The sequence below is a fragment of the Sprattus sprattus genome, assembly GCF_963457725.1.
Source record: "Sprattus sprattus genome assembly, chromosome: 21".
NCBI classification, from domain to species: domain Eukaryota; kingdom Metazoa; phylum Chordata; class Actinopteri; order Clupeiformes; family Clupeidae; genus Sprattus; species Sprattus sprattus.
Window position 1 is genome coordinate 12,350,681 of NC_137919.1, and position 24,766 is coordinate 12,375,446.

Genomic DNA, 24,766 nt, shown 5'->3' on the forward strand with positions numbered 1-24,766 from the left:
GATTTTACCAGAATGAATGCTTATATCCTGTGGGGAGGCAAATGCAGATGCAGATGCAAATAACCCTGTGTGAAAATAACCCTGTGTGAAAGCGCACTTCCTAAGTTAAAGAGACTTACAGGAATCAGACTCACAATCACCTCTTGACTGAACCTTAGAGATCACAAGGATGTCAGAAGACAAAATCTACTTGAATTTAATGCCAAACGACACATCAGAGGACTCGTGCACAGGTAACTGATAACTTAGTGAGCTTTAACTTGCACTATGTATATTCAACACTTTTGAACGGTCCTGTAGGATGTTATGAGCAATACGTATATTCTTATGGCTTTTGTGGCTCTGTTTAGTTGATTGTTTATTCATTCAAATTTCATATTCGTTGTTATTTTACTTGAGCAGCAAAATACTTCCCTTTGACATTAATAGCTTTTAAAAAGCTGCAGTAGTCCTGCTAATTTGGCTGTGTCATATGCTTAAACATATATACTTCTCTAAAAACAAAAAGATGCATTTTTTTTATATTTGACAACCCTACAGAGTGGGTTCAGCACTCACAATACCACCAGGAAGACACTTATGGGCAGAGCGTCTTAGTTCATGTCTGCATTGCTACTTACAGTAATAAAGATGTGGATTACATTTCAGTACATGTGCTGATCTATGGGCCTACCACTTCTCTTTGGTACAGTCCATGGTCATTTGTTCCACATCACCAGATGGTGTAACGTTATTTCCAGTGCTGTCCTCTTCTGGTCTAGTCAGCCTTCATGCCAAAGTCTCTCAGTGCATTGTGTTTGGTATGTGTTTGATTTGTGTCAAGGATTATCCCTACAGTTGGTAGTTCACATTCAGCATGACATTGAGCAGCACTTTGTTGTCTCTGAGTATTTCATCATCCCACCTTGCCTGTATGTCATCAGAGAGCTGTGTCCATGGGCGTCTGTTTGGTTTGAAACGTGCTGGGGAAAAAGATTATGTCACATGATCCTACCTGCCATTGGGCTGTTGATGCCTGCCTCTGCTATGATGATGAGCCTATCCATGCTAGCGGCTCATGACAAACATGACTATGTACATTTTAATTTTATGCCGACGGATGACGCCACAAGTTTAGCGCACTTCACAGTGGAAACTCTAATTTCACAATGTTAGCCACAGGCATCAACCAGCAGACATAAGATTTCTTCAGTGGCCTTAAACTTTACAACACGTTGTACATGCCATCAGGAATGAGGAGCACCTCACAAGTTGCAACGGTGTTGATGGAAAGAGAGAACATTCATATGAATAAGGTGGTCAATAAGTGTGTGGGAATTAAATGTCAATGTGTTGATGTTGACTCAGAGTTACAGGACTATAGCATGATCACCTTAAATGTAAAATCAAATACAGGCTGTCTGCCTTTTTAAGAATACAATTCAGATGCTGTTAGGTCAGATCAGTCGGATCTATAGTCCTGCATATCAATATCAATACATATATCAATATGTTGCGAGCTATAATTTTTCTAAATCTCTATATGTCTGCAATACCGCTCTCGGCCTCTTAGCAACTTCGTCGCTTACCAGGCATTGACAGTAGCAGACTGTACAACACTGCACATACCTACACGTCATCTTCCCAATCAAACAACAATCTTAGAAGGTCTGGGTCACTTGTGGCATATATTAGCGTTAGCTAACAGGCGAGATTACACAAAATCCATTCGCTAAATTTGACAATACAACACTTGGATTTTTACAAGTATTCCTCACTTGTTGACAAGTTGCCGTGTTTGTCTTCCTTAAAGGGTGTGCCATGCAACGAGTAATATATTTGTAGTGCTATTGCACTGGCTATGTGTGTTATACAGTGTGCCCATATTTTAATCAAGTCTTTTTTTTATAATGTAGAATAAATGGACATATCATTTTTGATATACCCGCCTCTGTAAAATCTTGAAATAACTATGTGACAGGGAGACAACTTTGAATGGTAAGGTACATCTTTTCTTCTTAACTCCACTAAAGTGCCCGGAGCAATTCATGCATTCATCAACGTTTCCTATTTAGAATTAAATCTAGGCAAAGAACAGGATTTAAAGATTTACCTTTCTCCTTTGCACGTTTCTCTCCTGCCCCGGATGGCTTTTGCCTCTTCATTATTACGTTCTTGATTCTTGAGCACACACACACACACTCTAACCAAACGCCTTACTGTACCACCATGTTCTGACAAACCAAGGAGGTAGGTAGGCCTTCACCTTCCGTTTTCGATTTTTGGTTCATTTTAGATTTATTTTTTAATGTCAAATATTGGTTTGGAGATATAGAAGGGGCGCCAAAATATGCGCCCGTTTTTTCGGGCGCATTATTTGGCGCTCCCCCTCTAGATGGCGCTCTAGGCGGCCGCCTATACCCCTGCTTACACAAGCGCTCGTCTGTTGCGAGACTCCCGCGCATTTAACAGGCGAACATTCTGTCACTGCAGCTCCTTATTGAGACCTGATGATTGCAGACTGCGCTGTTGCCTTTGTGCTGGCGCATTGTAGTCTTTTTAAGCATTCCATTCTTACTACAGTTTTCAATAATGCAAGCTTAACGTTGTTGTGGCCCCTGTAAGAATACGGCACATAAGTGAACAGTATCCTTGATTAGTAGGTGCATTGCTGTCGTAGCTTTCTCTCTCTCTCTCTCTCTCTTTTTCTCTTTCTCTCTCTCTCCCTCTCACTCTCCGGAGTTTGTTTGCGGGTAGCCTGATGCTCCCTATTGTATATGGTTTTATTTGTCTTTACCATGTAAAGTTCTTTATTGTAAGTGCTATGTGCAATCATACACATGTATCAGGGATCAGTCTGACCTGATGTTTTCTCTTTTTTTTTTTTTTAAGTGAATACACACACACACGTGCCCCAAGGAATAAAATGATACCTTTCACAACCTTCAACAGTTCAGAGATAAGTGAGACAAATGTTAAGAGCAGCAAAGCAAGGAAAGGAACTATCTTTTGGAGTAGGCTACAGACAGGTCATGTGACACTTCTCTTTTGTGCTTTTTATCAATCTTAGCCACACAGACAGATGAGGTGACATACTCTGACATCAACTTCATTGAAACAGGAAATATCCACCAGAAGCAAACCGACAATGGTGAGTTATCCTCGGTCTAAAAGGCAATGGCTTAAGTAAGGGTTGCTAAGGAAACAAGGAAACTGCTTCAAATTAAGTTTATACTAGAATAATTAGAAACATGTATTAGAGAATATATAATGTATAACTTATAAGTCATCTATTTGTAGCCCTTTGTTTCTTTTTTTCAATGATTGTATGTTGAAATTTACTTGATTTCCTGTACTTTTCATGGTTTCAATTGGACTTTAATTGATGGTTTTCTGAACTCTTTGTTGACATTTTTTCCTCTGCTGAACTGAAATGAAGATGGAGATGGTGTAAATGCCATCTACTCTCTGGTAAATCTGCCTAAAAAGGGTATGTATGAACAATACCACATGCCATGACACAACACATACTATATGATGTTTTCTAAACACAGTTCAGGAGGAAACCATAGGGATGATTGACAGCCTTCATTCAGCCCACTTGTTATTTCTAGGAGATTAAGACATTCTAACAGCCATTTTTATCAGCTTTTGGGGCTGTTGAGATGTAGCGGGGTTACCTGCATCTAGCTTAGATTCAATCCCACCATACATCCCTGTGTATCAGACGTTCATGACACAGTCAGGTTCTTGACAGACGCAAATGATGAATTTACATTTCAATATAAGCCTGGCTTCTCATCTTCAGCCCTAGTACACTACACCTCATACCCTTCCACACAGTCTTCTCCATTCAGCCCAGTCTCCACCCCAAGGCAGCCAAGAATAGGCTATTCGAGCAGCATACCAGAATGCTCCTCAGACGCCTACCAATCCTACCCATCTGCCCTCTAGCAGGTCTCTGACTCGCCTACCGAGCATTGGTTCCCTTGCAGATCTCCCACCGGTAGAGGCCTCACATGCAAGCTCTCTTGGGTTGTAATCCAAGCCAAATAATTCTATTATATTCTCTAAATCAAGCATTCTAAACTAGTGAACTAGTGAGTTTTAATTGAAAAGGTTGCAACAGAAATCAAGTGAGTTGAATATGGTTCTTTTATTATCTTTTTCAGTCACAGGAATTACACTGGACCCACCATCTCCATCTGATTCCAGTAACATCTCGACCCTGGCCAAACCTAACCCTGCCAACTCCTCACCACAGCAACATTCAGAGAAAGAGAGCCGTTCCGGTATCTCTCAGAGATGCACAGTACTCTTACTCTCTGTGTCTGTTCTCCTTTTTGCCATTGCAGTTACCATGGGAGGGCTCTGTGAGTATGACTGTACTGTTACTATGGGAGTGCTCTCTGAGTATGACTGTACTGTTACTATGGGAGTGCTCTCTGAGTATGACTGTACTGTTACTATGGGAGGGCTCTGTGAGTATGACTGTACTGTTACTATGGGAGGGCTCTGTGAGTATGACTGTACTGTTACTATGGGAGTGCTCTGTGAGTATGACTGTACTGTTACTACGGGAGTGCTCTGTGAGTATGACTGTATTGTTACTATGGGAGTGCTCTGTGAGTATGACTGTACTGTTACTATGGGAGGGCTCTGTGAGTATGACTGTACTGTTACTATGGGAGGGCTCTGTGAGTATGACTGTATTGTTACTATGGGAGTGCTCTGTGAGTATGACTGTACTGTTACTATGGGAGGGCTCTGTGAGTATGACTGTACTGTTACTATGGGAGGGCTCTGTGAGTATGACTGTACTGTTACTACGGGAGTGCTCTGTGAGTATGACTGTACTGTTACTATGGGAGGGCTCTGTGAGTATGACTGTACTGTTACTATGGGAGGGCTCTGTGAGTATGACTGTACTGTTACTATGGGAGGGCTCTGTAAGTATGACTGTATTGTTACTATGGGAGTGCTCTGTGAGTATGACTGTACTGTTACTATGGGAGGGCTCTGTGAGTATGACTGTACTGTTACTATGGGAGGGCTCTGTGAGTATGACTGTACTGTTACTATGGGAGGGCTCTGTAAGTATGACTGTACTGTTACTATGGGAGGGCTCTGTGAGTATGACTGTTACTATGGGAGGGCTCTGTGAGTATCTGTACTGTGGTAGTGCTCTGTAAGTATGACTGTACTGTTACTATGGGAGGGCTCTGTGAGTATGACTGTTACTACGGTAGCGCTCTGTGAGTATGACTGTATTGTTACTATGGGAGGGCTGTGTGAGTATGACTACTGTTCTTCAGCATGTACCATGAATAACTCAGACTTTTGAAATCAGTTGGGTAAAATAGGTTCCTGAATCGGATAAAAGTTTTTCATCTCAATGAGTTAATCAGTTTATGTGGATGACATTGACAATGTATGATGCTGATTCCATTCTTTTACAGATGTTGTGAAAGTGGAGAAATGTTCAGGTGAGTGAGTGTAAGAATGACAGAACAAAAGCTGTGACAGACATCCTCACCCTTTAAAATGAAAACTATGAAAAGGGGGGAGACTTTTGCGAGGAAATTGCTAGTATAAATTAGGTTATGTTCAGACTCAGATTTCTAGTATAGTAAGTTATGTTGGGGTCAGGGTCAAATGTCTAGTATAAATTAGGTTAGGGTCAGGGTCAAATTGCTAGTATAGATTATGTTGAGTCAGGGTCAAATGGCTAGTATTAATTAGGTTAAGGTCAGATTCTGAAAGTATGCACAATTGACAGACAATTTCATCTTACTTTTTGAAAATCTAATCATATCTGGCCAAGACTGCTACCCATTCCACCTTTTTTAACGTACACATTATTTGAAGTATTTTATGTGAATGACATCAATCTAAAAATAACGTTGTAACAAATAATCCATTAACTATGAACATAACTGACTGTCCCATGACCCAAACACTAACCCCAAATCTAATCTTCTCTCTACTATTTCTATTCTCATAACCATGTTGTCCAAGTAACATGTTTGCCTGGTACCTAGAACAGAAGATCTGCCACATGTTCTTTACTTTCCAACAGGTGTTAAAGAACAGTTAGACTTACTGAGGGTGGAGCACGCCAATGTAACTCTGGCTTTGAAAGCTAATATGTCAGGTGGGGGAAAAATGCACAAGCACTGTATTTCAACAGATGTGTTTATCACTGATTCTAAGCTGAAAGTTACATTACACTTCATATGGATACTGTAATTTTTTTTTATTTGCTGCTTACAAAAGACCTTAAACAGAAGTTGGGAATGCTGCAGGAGGCGTATGATGATGCCACGGCCCCAACACCCCACCATTCCCTTACCTCTCCATACTTAACACTAACCCTCCACCACACACTCATCTTCAACACCCCACCATTCCCTTACCTCTCCACACTTAACACTAACCCTCCACCACACACTCATCTTCAACACCCCACCATTCCCTTACCTCTCCATACTTAACACTAACCCTCCACCACACACTCATCTTCAACACCCCACCATTCCCTTACCTCTCCATACTTAACACTAACCCTCCACCACACACTCATCTTCAACACCCCACCATTCCCTTACCTCTCCATACTTAACACTAACCCTCCACCACACACTCATCTTCAACACCCCACCATTCCCTTACCTCTCCACACTAAACACTAACCCTCCACCAAACACTTGTCCCCAACACCCCACCATATCCTTACCTCTCCACACTAAACACTAACCCTCCACCCAGGGGCGGTTCTAGCAAATTGGAGGCCCTGGGCAAAGAACAATGTTGAGGCCCCCCCCCCCCCCCCCCAAAAAAAAATAAATAGTTTTAATGTTATGTGGAACTGACATTTATTGTGAGTATATGACTTTAACAATTAAACCGTTGTAAATTACTTTAATTATGAGGTTTTGAGTGCAGTGTTTAAGTAGTGTAACTTTTTTTATTTCTTAATCAAAACAATGTTACTTGTTACATTTGATTAATGCTTTATAGTTCTGTTTCTGAATGTTTTCAACTGAAACTTCCAAATTTGTAGAGGTCCTGTTTTAACCATTTCAATTCTCTCTCTCTATCTGTTAATTTGTCACGCCATAGGGGTCTTCACTAATCACTGTATGTCCACCATTGATGTAGGCTACTCACATTGTTGACATCACCGCTGTCGTTATCAGCCCGCTGTGCTTGAGCTGTGTTCATGACCATGGCAGTATCATGCGTGTCGTCGTCAGTGCGGGTGTGACAGTGTCTCAGATATGGGCAGCTGTGGTACATGATGGCTCACCGTTTGTAGAAGCAAAGCAGGCAGAGCTAGTTGGTGTCGCTACAAGCTGTCTGCTGCTGCTGCTAGCAATCGCTAAACTTGGCTTAGCCGCACTTGAAACATCAGATGAACTCGACACATTATCAGATATTTCTTCCACTTCCACGGACGAATTCCTTGATAGGAAATTGTGTGTTACCTTAGGTAATTTCTCCCTGAACTTCTCATCCTGCCCTTTCCTCTTTCTTTTCTCGCTGCCACTTAAAAGACGTTTCACGCTTAACTTTGCGACCATACACGTCACCACACGAAAAATTGTTAATGACAGAAAAGTCACGTGACCTTGAATAATTTGTTCCATGAGGGAATTAAGATACATTTTAAGCTGATACTGAAAAGAAAATAATCGTTTTTCATGCTTATTATGAATTGTCATTATTTTGCAATGCCAAGTGATTTATTTTAATTAGCAAAAAAAATTAAAAATCGGAAATACGACGAGGCCCCCCTGGTGGCCGAGGCCCTGGGCAACTGCCCGGTTTGCCCGTTCGTCCGGTCCGCCCCTGCCTCCACCAAACACTTGTCCCCAACACCCCACCATTCCCTTACCTCTCCACACTAAACACTAACCCTCCACCAAACACTTGTCCCCAACACCCCACCATTCCCTTACCTCTCCACACTAAACACTAACCCTCCACCAAACACTCGTCCCCAACACCCCACCATTCCCTTACCTCTCCACACTTAACACTAACCCTCCACCAAACACTCGTCCCCAACACCCCACCATTCCCTTACCTCTCCACACTAAACACTAACCCTCCACCAAACACTCGTCCCCAACACCCCACCATTCCCTTACCTCTCCACACTAAACACTAACCCTCCACCAAACACTTGTCCCCAACACCCCACCATTCCCTTACCTCTCCACACTAAACACTAACCCTCCACCAAACACTTGTCCCCAACACCCCACCATTCCCTTACCTCTCCACACTAAACACTAACCCTCCACCAAACACTTGTCCCCAACACCCCACCATTCCCTTACCTCTCCACACTTAAAGCCACCTCTCTCGCAGTCAGAGCATTATGAAACTCAGTGGTGATTAACTAGTTTTCCTTAAAAATAACACAATAAAAACTCAAAACTAATTATGAGAAAATGCTTTGGTAATGCATACTAAATAATTACCACTGATTTAGCTAGACTTCTCTGGGCTTAGTTTTTTTCTTCTTCCAAGATGATACTTATCTTCTCGGGGGAGAAAAAAAAAACTAAAAACAAAGAAAATAATTGGCTTTTTCACAGGAAATGGAAAACCTGTTTTGAATGCCCCCCTGACTGACTGGAAAGTTCCTTGCTACTATGATATTTAAAATGTGTTTCATGCCCATAGATCCATTTATTCTGGACATCTTTTAATGGCATGGTCTACTATTGATGTATTTTCTTTCAACAGAAACTGAAAGGATGTTTATTCAGCAGAAAAACAGAAATGATGATCTCACCAAAGAAAACAGAGGGCTGAAGAATGAGCTACAGGGTGAGATTCCCATACATCTGTACACCTTGTCTTCCTTCTGGTGCACAAAAACACTGAAAACAGCCATCTTTGTTTCGGTCAAAGTAACAGTACATATATATAGTATGTCAAAAAATCATGACAAACTAAATGTCGGTTCTGGTGGTCATTATTAATTGCATTCCTTTTAAAGGAGTGAAAAATTGTGCGGATGACTGGGAGTACTTCAATGGATCATGTTACCACTTCTCCCGTGATAACAAGAACTGGATTGACAGTAGAGATGCCTGTGTGACTATGGGAGGACACCTGGTCATCATAAACAGTCGACAAGAAATGGTATGACATTAATTCCTTAAAAAATGTTTCAAATCTATTCACTCATATCAGTGGTGCAGTAGCCCCCTGTCCTATACCTCCATCATACCAGAGAGCAGCAACTGTTTACTTGGTTACAAATGTGCAGTCCATTTGTGTGAATGCTAGGATGGCTATTGCACATACAGTATATACAGCATTATTTGCATCATGTGTTAAACACCAGGTTAATGATACGTGTTTCCGAGGGCCACTCAAGATTATTTCCTTACCTGATATAACATCAGCAACAGCATCCTGCTTTAAAATAGTACATTGTTTACATACAATTTGTTGGAAATCATTCAGAAATCATTCAGCAATTCCTGCTTTTCAACTGACTGACATGGCTGAGTAAGCAGTTAGTAGAAATCTTTACCAGTAACTAGTCCGATCTCTATAAAATCAAACAATGTGTTCATTACTTACAAGTCTGTAGTCATCATTCAGTAATGTCATTGTATAAATCAGTTTACTTAAGTAAAGGTCCAGGTTTAAGTATGAATCTGACCTTTTTAAAAAGCAATAAACTATGCATCATTCGGAAATGGTCAGTGATATTTATAACTGATACGTATTTAAGACCTTTATGGGAAGTCATATATTGATGTATGTAGTATGTAAGGAATAATGAAGGAATATGGCTTTTGAGTAGTAAAACTACTTTGTTCCTACCCAGAATGTATCTTCTTTTAAAACATATGTATTATATGCCAAGATTCCTTCAACACCATTCATTGCCAACATAAACTTATGCTTGTGTTGAGCCAAGGTTATGTAAAAACATACTTTAACCTGAACTTAAATACAACATTATGATGCAAAAACTATAAAATATGTTAATATTTAAATAGAAATAACGTGGTGACACTGAAAAGCAATATGGACTACAGTACTGTATATACATCAGGTATTGCATGTGTTAATTAGAATATTTATCAATATTCTAAGCAACTACCTATTTGTGACTATCAGGTATTCAGCGCATTTCCCTGTGTGGGATCAATAAATGTCATCTTAGCTTTGGTTGACGAATACATTTTATACATAAATGTACTACAGCAGTTTCAACCTCACACCCTCTCAAATGATAGTGATTGGATATCGCACTCTACCTGGAGAATGAAACATCAATTGATCAGTCTTATTCACAATCTACAAATTAAAAAAATGCAGCAGAACTTTGAACTAAGAGTAGACAAGCTTTAAAGATGTATGTGATTGAAATCAGCATGATGGAATGGTTATTGCAGTAGTCATCATTATATTGCTTATCAAGAGTAATATTTTCTTACGTTAGGATTTCCTGAAGGCCAAGGCTAATCACTGGATTGGTTTAACTGATGCTCAGAGAGAGGGCACATGGCACTGGGTAGACAACACACCCCTCACAGAACCAAAGTTGGTACAATCCAAACACATTTACCTTTGTTTCTGCTCAATACAATTCACAATTAACACAATTTCATTGAAAACCGAGTAAAGAGCTGAAATCTGATAACTGCCATGGTTTAATTTGACAGATTATTAGCACCGTTTATTATGTTTATGTGATCTCTGGACTCTGCTCTTCTTCCAGGTTTTGGGGCCGAGGCCAGCCAGATAACCACTGGGCACATAACCGTGATGAAGACTGTGCCATGATTGTAGATGGAGCATGGAATGACATATTGTGTGGTGTCTCACTTAAAATAATTTGTGAGACTAAAAGCTGTAGGGCCAGGGTTTAACTAATTGTATCAAATGATTTACTGACTCAAATTAATTTAAGCTCAGAAACATTGTTTAGAAGACATTTTTGAGGGGTGTCTGACATCGGGTATTGATTTGACATTAATTGCGTTGATCTGAGTAAGTTCATGTAAGCTCAGATTTATGTTATTTTTAAGGACAGCCCTTTCTCTTAGCTTGCCTGTCATATTTGGGTTGAATGACTTTCTATTTCTGAGGCTTATGAGTGATGGTTTAAATTAATGTAAATATATTCCTATGGTTGATGCACAGACTGCTACTGACCGATCTATAAGGACCCAAGCTCTTAATGATCTGTCTTTAAGGACCCAAGCTCTTACTGACCTGTCTATAAGGACCCAAGCTCTTACTGACTTGTCTATAAGGACCCACGCTCTTACTGACCTGTCTATAAGGACCCAAGCTCTTACTGACCTGTCTATAAGGACCCAAGCTCTTACTGACCTGTCTATAAGGACCCAAGCTCTTACTGACCTGTCTATAAGGACCCAAGCTCTTACTGACCTGTCTATAAGGACCCAAGCTCTTACTGACCCGTCTATAAGGACCCAAGCTCTTACTGACCTGTCTATAAGGACCCAAGCTCTTACTGACCAGTCTATAAGGACCCAAGCTCTTACTGACCTGTCTATAAGGACCCAAGCTCTTACTGACCTGTCTATAAGGACCCAAGCTCTTACTGACCTGTCTATAAGGACCCAAGCTCTTACTGACCTGTCTATAAGGACCCAAGTAACACCTTTATGAAAATGTATCTGTCAGTCATACACTTTACCTGTCCACATAAGCACATATGCCCATACAAAAATGTATGTGAGAATGTGAATAAAGCTGATTTAATTTGTTTGTCCAAATTTAAGTTTACATTTTCAATGGTAATGTAAGTCAGCAGTATAAAGTTATCAATGCTGATTCATATCTGTTTATCAAACCAAAGAAAAAGGCTCTGAGTGTAATATGCATTATTTGTATTAGCCTATAGGTGCCACTACTATGTCTACACGCTGTTCTTTTTGGCACAGATGTAAAAGTAGGGGGCAGTGTTGAGGTGAAACCGCCATCTTATTCAGATCACAGCCAAATACTTCAGTCCTGACAGGACAGGATTCTTAATAGGACTAGTTGTTAAAGATCCCTAAATATATCAGCACGATAACTGACTGAGATGTCCTCTTGGGTGGGATAGAATAAGGCAGTTATCATGCAGTGCCACCAGCACGACACATCATCAGTTGTGTGCCCCGACGTCATGGGGTGTTTCAGCCAATTATCTCAAGACACTCTCTGCCGACGTTGGCCCACCACAGGCTGATCAGACCTGGGTGTGTGTCTCACGGTGGAACTGCGTGGTCATTTGGCATCAGTGGGAAGGCTGGTCTTGCAACCCACCAAAATGTGTTTGAGGTTTGCTGGGGCTGCACACTGGAGACAGGCTGGGTCCTCTCCGTACCAGAGATGTAGGTTGGTTAGAGAGGTCAGGACATCATATGTGGCTTTAATGATGAAACTTAGCCTATTAGAATCCATGCCCCACAGCTCGTTCCATGTGATCTTCCTCCTCTCCACGCCCTCCCACTTCATCCAGCGGCCTTGCTGAGCTTGAGAGACTGTCTTGGCACACCTGGCTGCTTCCTCCTGGTGGCGCACTTCCTCCTCCACCATGTGCCGCCACTCAGCTTGAGTAGCCTTTTGCCATGTGGGTGTTGTTGCTTCCAAGCCAAGGCCCCCTCTGCCATGTTGGACATGCCCTACAATATTCCGGTGTCTAAGGGCGGTCTTTGCAACTGCGACTGCTGCAGATGGCATCCATTTCCTCCCTGTTACTAAAATTGGAGCAGCACCTCTGACGAATGGATCCCAGGATTCTGTGAGAGTCTTGAGATTGGTAGGGAGAGGGCTCCGTTGCCTTACAGGCTTGAGATTGGTAGGGAGAGGGCTCCGTTGCCATACAGGCCAATGCTGCTAAGGCATCTTGGCAGTCTAAGTCACTTCCTCACTTGTGCGTTCACCGGTCTCTCCAGCTGATTGGCATGGGATACAGCAACCTCATAGATGGAAATTGGCCACGTAAGACGGGGCAGCAGACCAAACTGAAAACACCACAGCTTCAGCTTCCCAGGGAGAGCAGTGTTGTTAATCTGCTTGAGGCCACTGATGGTATCCTGCCTTAGTTGTTCCACCTGCTTCGAGTCTGAGTTCTGCGCTATACCAGCGGCCAAGGCTTTTCTTAGGCTTCTCCAGAACTGTTGGTATTGGCTCGTTGTTGACGTGGAACCTCTCATTTGCAAGCTGGCCTTTGGTATGGAAATACTGCGGGATTTGCTGTGTTTAATCTCCATTCGTGCCCATTTGATGTTTCCCTGGAGCTTATACAGCAAGCGTTTGGTGCATGCGCTTGTTGTTGGACAGGACAGAAGATAACTCAATCGACTTCTCACATTCAGTCAAATTGCTTTGAAAATGTTTGAAAATGTTTTGGTTTTGGACCTTCAGCGGCAGCTCAGTTGATTTCCCATTATTTCTCCATTTAACATCGCACAAGTGGTTGTGATCACTTTGAACCCAAGACTGCTTTTTTGTTGGTGAGCTGATTTTGAGAAATTAGACTTACATTGCAGCTAAAGTTGTATTACCTGGTTATCCAGTTGCTATACTAGCTAATTCACTAGCTAAGGAAACATCTCGGCTATGTATGTAACCTCGGTTCCCTGAGCTGGGACCAGATGTACAGATGGGACATGACTCTATTATATCGAAGCACTATGTATTCATGCCGGAAGGCCGAAATGTGACGCATCACCATCCCGAGCCCGTCCCTTCAGGTTCCCTTAAATAGGGGGTGATTTTCGATTAATCATTAAAAAAATTATGTCAAAAATGCGTTATTTATAGGCTATATTAAAATGCAGTGAAAAAAGATCAAACACAGCGTGTTCCTCAATGAGATCTTTATTACAAGATTGACAACTCTTGTGGCAGTTAACACTTCCAACCCAGAGGGCTTTTTTTGACTCTGTTAGGTAGTCTGCCATGCCTGATATTTTTGTATATTTCACCTAACTAAAAACCATTAGGCAAAAGTGGAATTTATGATTATATTCTAGAACAACTCAGCAATAATAAAATGAGAGTAAAATAAATGTAGTAAAAAAAGTTTTGTATTAAAACTAAATCTAAAGACTCTCAAATTAACTCTAGCTTTAGAGGTGCTCAGACTTTTTACAAAAAACACATTCTAAATATTTTGGAAGTTTTCTTTTTTACTCTGAACCTTGTAAACATATGTGTTTGCTCCACATAGGTGAGTTTAGCATTCAGAAAGTGTGTGTGATTTCTACACTAATTATAAGAATTTTACAAGGTGACACTTTTTTCCACCTAGACCACTATGCATATTGATGAAAGAGGTGTAAACTGCCCTGTGAGTGCCCCTCCCCAGTATGGCTCACCTGTCAATGGCCCTGGACTGTCATTGTGGCTATCTCTCCCCCACAACCATCAGCTTTGAAAGTACATACAAGAAATTGCAAACAAGCTTGGTGCATAAGAAGGTGAATTTAATAAGGTGCATAAAAGTAAAGGCATGGTAGGTACATAAAATAAGGTGCAGGTACATAAAGGTAGGCATCATTCACCATGTCCTCGCTTGGGTCACTCATGTGCACATTCCATGATATGGTTTGGTACCTGTCTCTTACCATCACATCTGCCACAAAAGGGATGGACAAGATGGTGTTTCTCCTCCAGTAGTCAGAAATGTGATCCAGCTTGATCATGCACATGTAGAAAACCAGTCCAATGTATCTGTAGAATTCAGCAACTCCAACATCCACCCATTTGTACTTTACACCTCTGGCAATGCTCCTAGCAGCTTGCTTGTTGGTGTTCTGGCAGAGGGTTTCCACAGCATCCTCTGAAAAGAACAACTTGAAGAGGTCTAGAGGAGTGTGGTTGTCTGCTGCATTCAGCTGCACACCAGGCTCCCTTGCAGGAAAAAACCTCAGTGCTGATGGAGTTGCATCATTGTCACCCTCTGACTTCCATGACGACAGATCTGGGTTAGGCTGACAGCGTGCTCTCTTCCTTGGCGGTGTAGGTGCGATGTTCTCCAAGTTTCTGTAATGAAGTAAAATAAAATTAACTGTTGCTTTTTCATTTTATGTTCGGGCATTGTAACACATATCACTTTAGCGCTCTAACGACTACAGTTTCGATCACAAACACCTCCTAGTTTTGATTCACACCTACCATACGCGTCATAATAACACTAACGACTACCCACAGTAGTAAGACACGTTTTTAGCGATTGCAATTTACATCATCTGCTGCAATATAGTCACGTAGTTCTATGTTTTACTAATCTCGGAACAGACAACAATCGTTTATATGTGTAGCCTGTTATCATTTACCCAACTCTGTTAATTAAATATGTTTTCTACTACAATAGTCTTAGCGACATAAAGTGATTGAATCGCTCTGCAAATAGTAGCATACTAAACATTCCATTCAACTCATAGCATACCGACGTGCATTTTACTCGCTATAACAGTAAGACACGTTTGCATTTGTACATCAATGGCTGCAATATAGTCACCAAGTATGTTTTACTTATATGAGCACAGACAACCAACTCGAAACGTCAACAACAATCGTTGATATAGCCTAACATCATTAACGCAACTCTGAGAATTATATTCTACCATACAATAGTCTTAGAAGCATGAAGTAATTTATTCACTATGCAAACAGTAGCATACTAAAATATTTCGTTCAACTCAGAGGAGCATTTTACTCCCTATAAGTTAATCAACAGCATTAATTACAAGAGCTAGGTGAACAAATAAACAAATAAAACGTACTCAACAGGGATATCCTCAACGGGGTAAAGACGAAGCTCAAAGTGCATGTGTTCATCTTCCATATCGTCATCGCTCTCATCCGAGGATGTGGTTTCCGCCTCGCCGACTAGGTCTTCTTGAATTTGGCGCAAGGCTTCGGCAGCAGAGAAGGAATTCGCCATCATGTATCTCTTCAGTCCAAATGTAAACATCCTTACATGCTGCCTTGTTTATACGGGAAAATGGGGCGTTTTCTCACGTTTTACTGCAACGTCATTACCCAATAGCGATCCGAGATTTACCATGAGCTTATCATATGAATAGCCCTAATCTGCTAATGGGTGGGCAATCACCGGTTGCTTATACACTCTGAGAGAGAAATATGCAAGGCTTTACCTGTATTTTCCTTACAAAGTGCTCATTCGTTTGTTTGTTTCGAACTGGATATATTTGAAAACTAGAAGATTCAAGCTTTCTCAGGGTGTTAGTTTTATGTTTGGAGGACAAAAACTCGCGGAGATTTTACATTCTATTAATAGAAATACCACCAAACGCCCCATGGGCGCACATCGTTTTGGAAGGGTTAAACCGGATCCGTTTAATGGTTACACTTGAAAAATATGCGCTGCTGTACTCTTAAACAGCGGCGCCGACAGCTAGAAGCCGGTGCTCATAAACACAACCTACTCGGTTAGCCTACCTAACAATGAATTAGGCTAATTAACAAAGCTCCATTAAAACAACCAGTAACAGTATTATCGACAAGCCATTCAATTCAACGGTAAAGAGAATATTAATAGTTAAGCCCTAAACCTACAAGTCCAGGTGCTTAGAATAACAGCTGATAGTAAACGTCAACTTTTAAGATGATTCTTGACCAGTGCCAATTTCAAGCTATGTCATTCCCTGGAAGGTATTGAAAACTAGTAACTAACTGTTAAAGCACACATTTTTAATACAACCAGTTTGCTAGCTTGGCTACCTTTTGGAATCCTTCAAGCCAAGTTCGCCAGCAATCATAGGTTAGGTAGGGATGCTAATTTAGCCACGGTAAGCTAAGTGATGGAGGCTGGTAGGATGGCAAGCTATTTCCAACAGTGCTGATAAATATGGTGGGTTCCAAATGTTTAATACCTACTTAGTTGTGTACTGTCACTTACCATGGTCGGATGTGCGTTGTTCAAGTGGTAGGCTACACAATTTGAGTTGTGGCCGTGTTGTACTTATACACAGCTTCGCAGTGTTGTCAATGAACTAAGTCATTTTTTTTTAATCAAAATGGTCCCACGCTACACGCCGTGACCTCGTCATGTTTACTTTAGAAAGACACGGAAACTTGCAGGTAACTGAGTAGGCCTGTGGCGTTTTTTCAAACATTGCCCTTGTTTGGTAAAATTTTAATTGCTGCCACATAGCGAAATCCATTGCATTCCTTCAAGACTCACACTACGCAACAGAACGTGCATTAGTTTTATCGATGAAAAAATAATGTCATCGACGAAATTCTTAATGATTAATTAATCGATCGTCGATTAATTATGCCCATCCCTAATCACGACTCTAGGCTGACTGAATGACTGTTACCTGATTCGACAATGACATACAGAGGCAGATCAGACGGTCTAGTGGTAGAATCCGACAGAAAAAAAATATGAAATGTACATTTACATGTAGTCGTGTAGCAGACGCTTTAATCCAAAGCAATTTAGGAGGCAATTGAATTTTTACATCAGGATTTTTTAAATTTTTTTCCCTTTTCCCATAGGCAGTGCGTTGCCCCAATTGCCCTTATGGATGAGCCGCCCCTGCCTAAGACACCTCACAGCCATAAAGCGTGACGCTAATGGGTGGCTGCCCGGGGTATTGCCGTTGATGCCTGCATGGCTGGCGGAGATGGCTGCCAGGTAGACCTTGATAGTAGAAGCCTCCTTCCTTTCAGGTGCCAGGCTCTGAGCTGCCACAGCTCTGGCCTGGGATGACAGATCATTCCGTGAGCCTGTGAGAGGAGATCCCAGCGCAGAGGCAGCTCCCAGGGAGACTGCACTGACATTCTGATCAAATCCACTCACCACGCTGATTGGGCCAATGGGGGGCTATCAGTATTAGTTCTACGCCCTCCTCCGCCACCCTGTACACTACTTGTTGTAGAAGAGGGATAGGGGGAAAAGCGTACAGACGTAGGTTAGGCCACTGCTGGCTCAGTGCGTCTATACCTAGTGGGGGATCGTCGCCTCCCAACGAAAACCACGGAGGTGTTTTGCCTGTACACGAACATGTTCATCTGCGCCCTGTAAAATCGCAGCCATATCTGGTCCACCACCTGACGGTGGAGGCACCAGTCCACTGCTTGAGAGTTGCCCCTGGACAACAGGTCTGCTCCTTAATTGAGGTGACCTGGAATGTGAACTGCTTTGAGAGAACCGTTCACAGATTCCCCTTCGCAGGTCGCCCCCCATCCTGTAATGGAGGCGTCTGTGGTTACAACAACGCGGCGCATCACTATGCCTAGTGAAGCTGCTGCTGAGAGGAAATGTGGTGTTCGCCAGATGGCTAAGGCTTTCCAGCATCTGCAATCTACCGTTATCATGTGAAAAATGTCCTTGGTAGAGCGGAGTCTCAAGGAAAGATACCCCCCCTTTAACGGCCGTGCATGCAGCATTCCCAGAGGAAGCGCTATAGCGACGGCCGCCATCATTCCCAACAGTTTCTGGCAGCAAAGAGATGTGACTCTGTGCCCTAGCCTGAGCTGCTGTACACATGCCCTGGTGGCATTTATTCGGGCCTGAGACAGACTGACCATCATTGAGACAGAGTCTAGTATCATGATTAGGAAATGAGCGGCTTGCCGTGGGTTGTTCAGCACAACTCCGAGGCGATGCAAGTGTGCCACCACAAGATGGCACCCTCGTATCGCCTCTGCCTCTGAGCAAGACGTCAGTAAGCAGTTGTCCAGCTAGTTGAAGAGGCAAATGCCTGACTTTCGTAACGGGGCGATGGCTGCTTTTACGCACTTTGTAAAAACCCTAGGAGCTAGGGACAGGCCGAAACGGAGTGCATGAAACTGGTACGCTATTCCACTGAATGCAAATCTGAGATATCTTTGATGTCTGGGATGAATCGGTATGTGGAAATAAGCGTCCTTTAAATCTATTGTGATTAGCCAATCACTTGGCTTTATGAACTGAACAAGATGGCGTGGAGTCAACATTTTGAACTTCAATGGCATCAGTGCTTTGTTCAACACTCGTAGATCTAATATAGGCTGGTTATTCCCGTTCTTTTTCGGGAAGAGGAAATAACTGCTGAATTTGCCGGAGTTCGCAGCCTCCGGTGGCACTACGCTTATGGCCCTTTTTGCGAGCAGAATGTCTATCTCCTGCTGTAGGAAATGGACACACCCTCACGGCACCACCGATTGGATGACACCCCTGAATTTCGGAGGGGGTTTGGCAAACTGCAGCGTATAACCTGCCGAGATTGTTCTCAGCACCCATGGCGATACTGCGCATGCGCGCCAGCTTTCCACACAGTCTGCCAACATTCATGTAAGGGGTGCCAATTATTGTGGCATACATGTTTTGGAGAAAAATGTCAAAACATTTTGTTTCTTTCAATCATTTTACTTCAATGAAAAAGTAAGATTTTGGGAATATTTTGACTGACAGACCAAGAGGATAAACAGCAAAGACATATTTTTTCATAGCCTGTTTCGGTCACATTCACTAAGGGTGCCAATACTTGTGGAGGGCTCTCTTAGTAGGCATGCTCACTTGAGCTACACATAGAAACCATTGTTATTCATTCAAGTTACCAGTAGTTCTGACCATAGTGCAGTCAATGCACCTGTTTAAAAAAGTGAATAAAGCTATTAAATGCATGAAAGTAAGTTCAACCTCCCACCTTTGTTAAACCAAACCGATCTTGTACGGAGTATTGCTACAGATTTTGCCATTCTGCATACACTCAAACATTCAGATCAAAGATGAGATCATAGTGAAGATAAAATGAGCTGCTACACACACATCTGATATACTGAGGCCTACTACACACACACACATCTGATATACTGAGGCCTGCTACACACACATCTGATATACTGAGGCCTACACTACTACACACACATCTGATCTACTGAGGTCTACTACACACATATCTGATAAACTGAGGTAGCAAGCACGGTTGCAGATTACCAGGATGATGGATCTAACACGCTAAAGATTGGTGCCAACGCAGTGAGTCGGCCAGCGAGTAGGCCTATTCAGTAGGCCTGTCCAATAGACCACATTATCATTACTTTGGCTGGGTTTGACATGGTATGACATGGATTAAGCGTTCCCAAATCTGGCTGCCCTTTACTAAACATGTCTCACAATCCCACTCAGGCAGAACGTTTCTTCAGTCGCCTTTTGTCCATGGTGGCACCGTTTTGCATGCCACCATGGACAGGGAGCATCTCACAACCTACACTCCCATTGATGGAAAGAGAGAGAGAGCTGCAAACATCTATATGGAGAAGGTGGTCAACAAGTGTGTGGGAATGAAATGTCAATGTGTTGATGTTGTCTCAGAGTAGCAGGCCTATAACATGATCACCTTCAATGTGAAATCAAACAGGCTGTCATCCTTTTTAAGAATCCATCAATCAGTTGTATGTCTCCTTTAATGCAATTTATTGTTAAATGTATGTCATTTCAATGTAGTTTGTTAAAGCAATTTATTTCTACAAATAATATGATTAAAATGAAATCTGTTGTGTCTACTTTAATCCTATACCCACAGGTCAGTTGCTATTTGTGCTTGGCATGAGTACTATAGAATGTGAGTGAGTGAGTGAGTGAGTGCACCAGAGACAAGGCATCTAATTAATTAAGGCAAGACTTGAAGGCTATGGATACAAGAAGTTTTTTTCTTATAAACAAAAAAAGGATGAAGGCAACAAAGCGCAGATGAGGTTAGAGCTGCAGAAAGTTTGCAACATCAATGTTTAAACCGTGGATAACAGTCAGGAAATGAAGGCGTGTCATTTCTACAAATGTCTTTAGATATTTGGCAACATCCTGGTCTACATTTCAAAACCTCAGTGTCATGTATTGATCTTGCGAGAATAGTGCTTACTTCCTGAGGGTATGAAAGAGGACTTGTAGGAGTCCTCTCACACACTATGTGCAAATAACCTTGTTCGACAAACTGTGTTTGTCTTATAGCTCACAATCACCTCTTGACTGAATTTTAGAGGTTACAAGGCAGAAGACAAAACTACTTGAACTAGCTAAGCAGTAAGCAGCCACTAGATAGACAGCAGGGCTGACCGGGGGCTTTGTTTGTGCAACTTAAACCAGTGTCATCTTTTGTGTGCAGGTTTGAGGAGTGGAGTGGACTGTAGGTTAGCCAAAGGGCCTGTCCACCCTCAATACGAGAGAAGGAAGAGTTTTCAGTTAATTATGACTTCCTCAGTTTGTAAATGTAACAATTAATAAATGGACTTGCCTTACTGGAGATACCCTTGTTGTTACCTGAAGTTGAGAGTTCACAATATATATGAGATATATTGCATTTACCTTGAAAGACATGGCAGCAATCTCCATAATGTACCTGCATCTCTTCTCTAGGAGGTCAAGGTACCTGGAATCCGGAGACCATTGATCATTGACAGATCAAGTTTATTATGTTGGCATACATTTATAACACTGCATCAGTTTTGCACCTCCTTATATTTAGCATGAACAAAAACGGAGGGCTGCAGAAAGTTTGCAACATCAATATATAAACCGCACAAAACTGTCTGGAAATGACAGTGTGTCATTTCTACAGAAAATGTCTTAAGATATTTGACAACATCCTGGTTCACATTTCAAGACCTCAGTTCCATTTGAGGATCTTGCAAGAATAGTGCTTACTTCAGGAGACTGACGTCTGTCTTATAGCTCATAATCACCTCTTGACAGAATCTGAGAGGTCACAAGGATTTCAGAAAACAAAACTACTTGAATGTAATGCCAAAGGACACATCAGAGGACTCTACCACAGGAAACTGAAATGCAAGTGAGCTTTAACTTGATGTACATTCAATGTTTTACATGCCGTGTAGGATGTTGAGAAATAGATTTGTACATATTGCACATCATATTGTCAGTAAGCTATACTGAACCTACCTAGGGATTGTATTTGTTAGTTTGTGTCTTTGTTCAGTTGATTGATTGTTATTTATTCTTATTTTACTTAAACGGGTAAAAACCTCTTCTTCCCTTTGACATGAATGGCTTTTTGACAACAACTGTAGTTTCTGCTCATTTGGACTGTGTCATGTTTTGAAACATGTTTACATCTAACAAAAGACACAATTTTGACATTTCACAACCCACAGTGGGTTCAGCTCTCACAATAGCACAGGAAGACACTTATGGACAGACGGTCTAAGTCTGCATTGTATCTTGATAAAGATGATGAAGATTACATTTCAATATATTTTGCGATCTATGTGACTTCTCTTTGGTTCAGTCCATGGTCATTTGTCCACATCACCAGATGGTGTAATGTTACCAGTCCTGTCCTCCTTTTCTGGTCTCGTCAGACTTCATGTTCAAGTTTCCCACAGTGTGTGTATGAAAGAGGACATGTAGGGGAACACTTACACAAATGCAAATAACTGTTTGGCAGCTGAACTTCCTAAGTTAAAGAGACTGACAGGAGACATACTTCTTTCTCACAGCTTACAATCAATACTTGACTGAAACTTAGAGGTCAAAAAGATGTCAGAAGACGAAATCTGGTCGGATGAATTGCCAAAGGACACACCAGAGGACTCTACCACAGGTAATAATAATTAATTTGATTTTTAACGCACTTAACTGAGAACCGAGTGAGCTTTAACTTTATGTACATTCAATGTTTGGAATGATTGTGTAGGATGTTGATTTTCATATGTTGCACATCATATTGTTTGTAAACCATACTGAACCAACCTCACAATGTTATTTATGTGTTTGTTTGTGTCTCCTTTTAGTTAATTGTTTATTCATTCAATTGTTATAGTTATTAGTTGTTACTTTACTTGAGCGGAGAGCTACTTCTTCTACTTCCCTTTGACATTAATAGCTTTTTGAGAACTGCAGTGGTTCTGCTTATTTTGACTGCATCATGTGTTGTATTGTCCGTCATGTATACTTTTCTAAAAACCGAAATATGCAATTTTTTATATTTCACAAACCTACACAGTGGTTTCAGCTCTCACAATACCACCAGGATAGAAACTAATTGGCAGACAATCTTAGTCTGCATTGCAATTTGATAGAGATGTGGATTACATGTCAATATAAGTGGTGATCTTAGGTTCAGTCCATGGTCATTTGTTCCACATCACCATATGGTGTAATGTTAGCAGTCCTTTCCTCCTGTTCTGGTCTAGTCAGCCTTCATGCCAAAGGTTCTCAATGCGTGTGTCGTGTTTGCTGTATGTTTGCACTGTAAACACAAAAAATACAAATTGTTGACATGACTAGGTGCTTATGCTTTGACTTTCTTACAACTGCAGATGAAGTAACTCATTAACAAGTCAGTCATCACTTCAGCAGAGAAGAGTCATTTAAAGTGACTCTTCAGATAATCTAGTAAGGCCATCGGCTGGATATGAGTCTGTGCAATGATGGTAACCCACAACACTGGACATCAAAATCAGTGATGAAAGATGAAGCTATTTAAAGTTGTAACGTTAGTGGAAAGTGAACTGATTGCATATTAAGAGGGACTTTTTTTTTTCCAAAGACGACATATGCCAAACACATTTTTTTAACCTTTCCAAAAAAAGTGTCATTTGGCTCAAAAGTAATTAAGAAGAAAATGGAAATTCAGGATTTTACCTTCAAATATCTCTGTGTCTTCATTCAATCTTGAGGAACTGTGGACATAGTAACATGGAAATGTACGACGCTGAATCTACTGGTGTATAGAGTGTGTGGGAGCTGTGGCACAAGCAGTAGCATCACACACCATGTACAGGTCTATGTTACCATGGCAACCTCAGTAGTTTCCTGATTCTACGTCCAATCTTTCTTGCATTGATGATCTGTCTCTAGACCAGGGGTGTCAAACTCAAATACACAGAGGGCCAAAATGAAAAACTGCGTCCAATTCAAGGGCTGGACATATTCAATATTTATTGGGGGTAAAACAATATATTATATTTTTTCATATGTAAACCTGAACCTAAGTTTAACATAGGCCTATTAAATCTGGGTCAAGCAGCCTGAAGCTCAAATTTCAAATTGAAATAAACATCAGTGGCATTCATTTCTTATGCCTCTCTTTCCTGCATATCGCAGGCGCTCCATCTGTGGTCAGTCCAACAAGACCGACCTAAGGCAGCCCCATTTCATTAACACATTTGGATACCTCTTCAAAGAGATCTTCCCCGTAGTTGTGACATGCATTGATTTAAATCCCAAAAGTTCCTCTAAAACGCACATAGTAAAGTCCACTTATCAGATGAAGATAGCTGGGCAGCTGGGCAGTAGGATCATATGTGTCGCTGCCCGCATCCACAGCAAAGAAGTATATTTCCCCTTTCCCATCAGCTGTTGTTGTAAATCGGTTGCAAGGTCACATACACAATCAGCAATGGTGTTTCTGCTCAGGCTCACATTTAAAAATGCTAGCCTTTTTATCAGGGCAAACGATGTAGCAAACTTTAATCATGCAGTTATGGACAAATTCCCCCTTCGCTAAAGGGTCGGGCTGCCTTAGCGATCTCCGCTACTAAAATAAAGTTTGCCTTCACAGCGGCCTCACTTTGTGATTTGGCTTTTACGAACAGCTTGCTGTGAAACTTACTTTCTTTTTAACTCCTCTACCTTCTTGAGCTTCTGTTTCATGTTCAGATGTTTTTACATGCCTTGGTGTTTCGTTTCATAGCCGTTTTAAATTATATTCTTTCATTAAAGCCACATCACACAAGACAAAGAGGTTTTCTCTCTACATCAGTAAACATATATTTCCCCTGTTTTCAAAGTCCACCTTTTCCTTTG

The 24,766-nt window shown here is 41.4% G+C and overlaps 1 pseudogene across 1 annotated transcript in view; it reads left to right on the forward strand.

Annotated features, from left to right (window-relative positions):
- LOC308382119 overlaps positions 1 to 24,766 on the forward strand; it is a 44,441-nt pseudogene that overhangs the window by 14,584 nt on the left and 5,091 nt on the right. The gene's annotated exons all lie outside the window — the stretch shown is intronic.